The sequence below is a fragment of the Hemicordylus capensis genome, chromosome 1 (assembly GCF_027244095.1).
Source record: "Hemicordylus capensis ecotype Gifberg chromosome 1, rHemCap1.1.pri, whole genome shotgun sequence".
Taxonomy (NCBI): domain Eukaryota; kingdom Metazoa; phylum Chordata; class Lepidosauria; order Squamata; family Cordylidae; genus Hemicordylus; species Hemicordylus capensis.
The window spans coordinates 103367973-103375511 of NC_069657.1; the positions used below are offsets into that span (position 1 = coordinate 103367973).

The 7539-nt window shown below is 40.4% G+C and overlaps 1 protein-coding gene across 1 annotated transcript in view; it reads left to right on the top strand.

Annotated features, from left to right (window-relative positions):
- Nucleotides 1-5538, top strand: part of ANO5 (anoctamin 5) — a 113683-nt gene extending 108145 nt beyond the window's left edge. The window contains exon 4 of the transcript XR_008313422.1: nucleotides 5370-5538. The gene's annotated coding sequence lies outside the window, so the exon portion shown is untranslated. The remainder of the gene's footprint in view (nucleotides 1-5369) is intronic.
- The last annotated feature ends 2001 nt before the right edge of the window (nucleotides 5539-7539 follow it).

Genomic DNA, 7539 nt, shown 5'->3' on the forward strand with positions numbered 1-7539 from the left:
AGTCTGGTACTGTGTACTTTAGTTTCTGTCACCACATAATATTTCTCCCTAGTGACACATTTTTGTTGTTGATGTCCATTCATGGTTGAAACATGAGATGATTATCCTATGAGGATAATCAAGTTTGCTGACATCACATTTTAATTAAAGGCTATCACTTTGAAATTAAAAAAAAAACCCTGGTGTTCCACCTTGTGCAATTCTCCATTTCCAAAACCCATTTCTGGGATTATTTTTATGTCCAGATGCAACAGTGATGCAGTACAGTGAGCTATGTACATGTGGAATACAGGAAGTGGGGGGAGGAGGGAAAGCAAATCCAAAATAACCTAGTCCCTGTGAAAATGGTATCCAGGGAACAAGATAATCGTACAAAGGAGCTTACTTTTTGGGACTGGATTTGATTGCAACAGCAATGACTCCACCACTGAGAGACCTTAAAGGTCAAGTTGAAGACAGATCATCCTGGAGAGAATCTATCTATGTGGTCAGTAAGAGTTGACTCTGACTTGATGGCACTTAATCAATCAATCAATCAATCACCAAAAATGCAGATCCCAAATTATTAGCTATTACTGAAATAGGTATAATTATGATAGCTGGTGGTAGATAGAGAAGCTACTTTCCACAGAGAGTGATATGTTGTCAGGGCCTGATGAGATCTGAGGCAAGCAGTGGGTCAAACAGGTCAGGTGTCAGTTTTTGATATGGAGAGATGAGAATACAAAAAGCCAACCGTGGAGAGTGTGATAGAAGCTGGCCTAGTGGCCAGGTTTTAGAGTGGACAAAGGGACCTGAGGACCAGAGGTATAGGGCATGATAAAACATGGAGTGTTGCTCAGGTTCCAAAGCAGGAAAATATGGGGATTCATTGAGACAAGAGCCTGTTTAACTCCTTCTGCAGACAAATGTACAAGATTGGACAGCCCAGCCCAAGAGAGTTCTTCTATAGGGCCAGCAAGGAGCCTGTTGGATCTCTAAGTCATTTGAATCTTCTTGGGTGGGCTGACTACAGTTTCTCTTCAGGTCACTATCTGACCAAAGCACAGGTCAGCTCAGGTCTGCCCTTGTATGACCTCTTATGGTGCAAGAAGTAAGGCATGTAGGTCCAACTATCAGGTCCCAGGTTTGAATCTGTTGATACCTTACAAACATGTTGCATTATACTGTGAGATCCCTGTCATGGATGTAAGCTGGTGTTATCCATACTAAGACAGGGGTTTCCTTTCTTTTTTCCCTTTGGAAAAAAGTAAAGGTACTCAGGGACACCCCTGCAGTTAAGGCTAATAGTATACTGCTTCCATTCCTTCCTGATAGCATCACCTTGGGTAAGAGGCAAGTTTTGTCCCTTCTTAACTGTGTTACATGTTGCAGCCAATGCACTTAGTCCCATAAAATTTGATAAGAAACACTGAGAACCACGCTATCCACTAGCTGTTCATAGGAACAGCCCTGCTGGATCAGGCCAAACAAAGGCCTATCTGGTCCAGAATTCTGTTTCCTCCAGTGGCCCATCAGATGCCTCTGAGAAGCCCACAGGCAAGGGCCATCTCTGCTGCTGTTGCTCCCCTGCAACTGGTATTTAGAGGCATCTTGCCTCTGATACTGGAGGTGGCCTATAGCCACCAGACTAGTAGCCATTGATAGACCAGTCCTCCATGATAGTAGCCATTGATAGACTGGTAGAGCTCCATCCATTTGACCATATAGCCATGCATGGTTCCATTTCTTTTAAAGTCTAGAATGTGACAAAAAGCTGGGACCCAGGAAGAACTGAGAGGAAACTTGTGACAAAAAGATATGATCCAAGAAGAACTTTAATCTTAACATTTATTTAAGCCCTTAATTTGAAACATTAAAAACATTACATGAAATCCTATGAAACTATCTTGAGGGTGTCTGCCATTCTAGATCCTAAAAGTGTTTGTGAATTCCATAAACAGATTCTAAAACACTCTTACAAAGCAAAATAAAGTCTCAAATGTACACATTTAAATGAAAAACCTGAAGGGCAATACTTTTTTTTTTTAAATGTCCTCCTCACCACCACCTTTTTTCCTTCTCCTGCCTTATTTGAATCCTTGAAGCAGCTGCAGAATGCTAGAGGAGAGACCAGAGTCTGGAAGGGTTTCTGTCTTTGGGAAACTGAAGCAGCTTCAGAGATTTCATGCAGCCGCATCAAACACTCCCCCTTCTTCTCTGCCACATGCTTCCATCCAGGCACAGGGCCATAATAGCAGCAACATCACTCACACATCTGTCATATCAGGAAGCTGGCCAATAATTCTGGGGTAAATGAATAATTACCGGTACAAACAGCATTATGAAATCAGCACATTGCTCCTGAGGAACATGGGAGACACATCTAGTCAGGTAAGACTATTTTTTGAGTTACTTTTGCCATTCAGTTTAAAACCAGGTGGTGACTTTAACTGTAGGATTTAAGTGCCATCATTTAGAATAATGGAGATTTCTGAGATGGTTAGCTAATCAACAGTATGTTTGGTCACAACTCCTGGCACGACCGATATTAGTGAAGGAAAAGGGCCAACTCCTGGCACAAGAGATGCTTCTGAAGGGAAATGGATTCTCACAGTATTTTTCAGGACAAGGGTTGATACTACATCTGTTAAAATCTAGATAGCCTTGTTCAGCTCCCTGTTTAACATCCTAGACCACTTCATTGCATTTAGGACAGGGCTGCTTAAACTTGCCTGTATATCTCCTAATTTTTCTGAATCTGATTACACTTGATGATTGGCAGCTGAATGTGTGAACTAACTAAATTGTTGGAAATTACAGGCAATATGATTGTTTGGGTGATATGGAAGTTTTGTAAATCTATGTCAGCTTATACCCAAACATCATCATCATCATTATTATTATTCTTATTATTATCATCATCATCATAATCTTTATTTTTAGCTGCCCTATAACAAATTGTTCTCTGTGCATCTCACAACACAACAACAGCATTAAAGCATCAATTAAAAACACATAACACATGCAATCACAACATAGCAGGGGAGAAAAAGCAAAATACAATACAAAACAATTTAATAACTTATTTTAATCAGTTTTAAAAATCAGATTTTGAGAGTCAACATTTATAAAGCCTGATTGAACAAAAACGTCTTTTTACCTGGCTTCTAAAAGAACACAGTGATGGCGCCAGGAGAACCTCAGTTGGGGAACCTATTCCATAAACAGGGTGCAACCCACCGAGAAGATCCTCTCTCTAGTAGCCACCTGCCTCACCTTGGGGACATATGTGGCAAGGTGCTCTTTTTGGTAACTCAGTCCCAAGCCATTTAGGGCTTTAAAGGTTAAAATCAGTACTTTGAACTATTGTAGAAATTACATATGTGTGAACCAGCCCTTACTTATATGGGGCTAACTCTCAAGTAAGTGTATCAGGGTTGTAACCATAGGCTGACATCCAGATGAAGTTACTCAATAGTACTACTCAGGAGTAGGGCTACTAGATTTCAACAGGACTTTATTTTTTAGCTGCCCTATAACAAATTGTTCTCTGGGTGTCTCACAACACAGCATTAAAGCATCCATTAAGAACTTCCATGGAGTAACTTAGTGGGATGTCAACCATTATTTCTTATGATCCTGGGTTATTCTATTTCACATCAGTGGAGCAACCTTTTTGTTTTTTCTTGGACAGAAAGCAGAAATAGACTTTTGTGGAAGTCCTTACATCCTACTGGACACCATCCAAAGGACTCTAATCCCTGGGACTTTTATTTTCATCTTGCTTGTGGGCCTGTTGCTGAACATACCCATCATCTGGATCCTCACTTTCCGTATAAAGTGCTGGAACAGGAGCACAGTTTTCCTCTGCAACTTGGTGTTTGCTGATATCACATGGATCTTGACCCTTCCATTCCTGATCTGCTACCACCTGAACCAGCTGCACTGGATCTTTGGAGATGGTTTTTGCAAAATGATACGGACCACCTATCACCTGTGCTACTACTGCAGCATTTACTTTGTCACTTGCCTGAGTATGGACCGGTACTTGGCCATAGTGCATCCCCTGAAGTCCCTATGGATATTAAACAGACAACACTCCCTCTTGATTTGTTGTTGCATTTGGACAGTGACTGGATTGGTCAGCCTTCCTGTAACTTATGTGGCAAGTACCCAGATATGCCCAAACAACAAAACTATTTGCTCTCTATATATATTTTCCAATGCTACCGACATAACCCTCCCTCTCTCTGTGAGCTGTTCAGTAGCAGGATGTCTGCTGCCTTTCACTGCTATTTGTTACTGCTACTGCAACAGTGTCAGGAAACTCCGGGAGACTGGATTCCATCACTATCAGAGGAGGGAGAAGCTCACCAAGCTCATGTACTCAGCCCTGATAACTTTTGCTCTTCTGTATATCCCTTACCACCTCTCAAGAAACACCTGCATCTTCCTGAGAGCTGTGTGGCCTGATGCAACCCAGTCCATTCAGCATGCTGACACCTTGTTTCTTGTGGAGGTAGCCATCTGCAGCTTGAACACCTGTATCAATCCTCTTTTCTGCTTCTTGGCTGGAGGGGATTTTCGAGAAGAGGTTTGCAAATTAGCGTCCTCTCTTTGTCTCATCAAACTCTGGAGGAATCCACGGCAATTGGCATGTGTGTATCCCATGTAGATTTTCTTCAACCCAAAGGCCTGCTTGATTGAAATGGCTGCTTGCCAACTGGATAGACCCAACAAAGACAATGAGATAAAAATAAAACAATTAATTGCTCTGCATTGACATGAACCTTCCCAGGAATTGAGATCTGCCTCACAGGCTCTGTTCTCTGGCACACCATATACCAGTGATATATGATATACCAGTGATGTGGCTTTTTCAGTAGTGACACCAACATTATGGATCTTGAACTCACTCTATGGAAAGATACAATATGGTCAGGTCCCACACTGGCTAGTTTCAAGTGTGCTGTGAGAATATTTTTATTCCGCAGAGCCTTTTATGGATGACTGGGGTGATCTCAATGTTTTTATGGTGGCCTTATAGGTTTTATCTGCCAAGTGTTTGAGTCCATGTTGTTGTCTCTTTTTCATAATGTTCATAGTTTTTGCTGCATTGTTTTATTTGCTTGTACACAGCCTTTTGAAATTTTAATTTTAAATAATATAATAATGTTTGTGTATGGCAGTAAGTAATAAAACGGATAATAAAACCTTCAAAAATTAGATGACCCTCTGCTCCAGTATGGATGCCTTGAAACATTTATGACTTGCATTGGTAGATTCCCCCCAAAGTCTCACATTTGTCCAGAATTATTTCAGTAATGTGAAACTGAAACTGCGCAAACATTTACATTTTAGTTTGTGTTTATGTGCCTAATTTACAGAAGTGAGAAGCCAAAGCTCTTGGCTAAATTCAGGAAGCCTGATTGGAAAGAAAAGGAAAAGCCAGGAGTGAAGCAGATTGACTGAACCTGGATCTGGAATTCCTGCATCACAAACCTGCTTGAAAATGTATGAATGGGTCAGTTCGGACAATATGAAGATGCCTAGCAAGAACTTAGCCATTGATCTTATCTGGGTGGGCAGAATGTTTTGCAGTATACTTGCGATACTAAAGTCTGGATGTCGAGGAGGAGGAGGAGGAGGAGGACGACAACAACAACAACAACAACAACTGGAGTGGACCAAGTTATTGTGGCACCTGAGGCAAGGTGTCAAATAAATTTGATAAATGTGGAGAGAGTCACTTAAGAATTGACCTCCTGTTTTGTAGATATTTTGTTAAGAATGTGATTTTATTGTTATCCACTTTGAGATCCCGCCCCCGAAATTTAAAAGTGAGCTATAAGTGCTCTAAATATAATCTTCCTCAAAATTTTGTACAGTCTTATTTCAATGAAATAAACAACAGAAACTCACTGCAAACATTATTTTCATAAATATATACCTCAAGTGAACTTCTGTAGTTTTATCTTGTTTGAAGAATACAACGCAAAATTCAGGGAGAGAGACCTGTTGGGTATATCACATATCACACATACTTCCATTTTTAAAACACCATTCCCCCACCCCCTACTCTCTTTTTAACCTTTTGGCACAGATTAACACCAATTACTTCAGTGTAGTCCCCATTCAGGGACACAAGAACTGGAGCTTCCAGACATAAACTATTCTCACCCTGAAGTTGCAACCTCTTCTTTTGCACTGGAAGGGCTACCTGCTGAGTCAGAAATGGCACAAGGGATACCAGACTGGGGCAGGGAGTGGCAGGATATGAATATAGCATACAGGCCTGCAGTTCATCAGCCTCAATTCATACAATAGTCCTGGTCAACACTTATTTTCAGGCAAAAGAGCTCCAACACTCACATGGGGCTCCCCTACCTGCAGTGACTTTGCCATTTGCTTTAATTGATGAGAAATAGACCTGTGCAAAAGAAATGAGTGCTGTATTCTGTGATGATGTGAATGGGAAAGCCCATAAGCATCTGGATATGGGGAGATATCTATATTTTGGGTCTCAATCGTTTGCTTTGATCAAAACTCCCTTTTAGAACCACAGACAAATCAGGGTGTTCTAAGGTGAGCTGCAATATATTATAAAGTCAGTACATTATTTATTTATTATTTCTCTGTGTAAATCACCCTGAGCCATTTTTGGAAGGACGGTATAGAAATTGAATTAATAATAATAATAATAATAATAATAATAATAATAATAATAATAATATAGTTCAATTAATAATAATTGAAAGGCTGTGGCAGAAGAAGACCAAAATAATCCCAGTGGTAATTGGCGCCCTGGGTGCAGTTCCAAAAGACCTTGAAGAGCACCTCAACACCATAGGGGCCACAGAAATCACCATCAGCCAATTACAAAAAGCAGCATTACTAGGAACAGCCTATATTCTGCGACGATATCTATAACAATTGTCAATAAAATTCAGCCATCCCAGGTCCTTGGGAAGGACTCGATGTCTGGATAAAACGAACCAGTCAATAACACCTGTCTGACTGTGTTAATTAATAATAATAATAATAATAATAATAATTAATAATCTACCGTGGCACAATGCTTCATTATGAGTGGTGCAATCCATTTTGTGCGGTCTTTCTCATTACATTACACAGAGTGAGCAACTGAACACTGCCTGGTGAATTCCATCAGAAATTAATTCAGTCTCACTTTCCCAAATGTAAGGTGGAGTTTAATTACCTAGGTATTGCCATAAGCCAGAAATAACACTATGGAGGCCTGTGGGTGAAAAAACACATTGCAAAACTGTAAACAGATATATTGTTACATCTCTACTCCCCATTTCCCTGAGAAGTAAGAGCAGCACAACTTCCCAATGGAAGTTAGGGGTGGAAATTTGGGGCAAATGGAAGTTTGGGGTGGTATACAAATTTGAGAAATAAATACATAAACAAATAAATTTGGATTCTGGCCTCCTCTGCAGGAGAGACCACTGGAGGCTTATGGTGTCTTTGGAATATTTACAAACATGCAAACTGAGTATTAGATAAAGCTAAAATACCTACCAATAATCAACA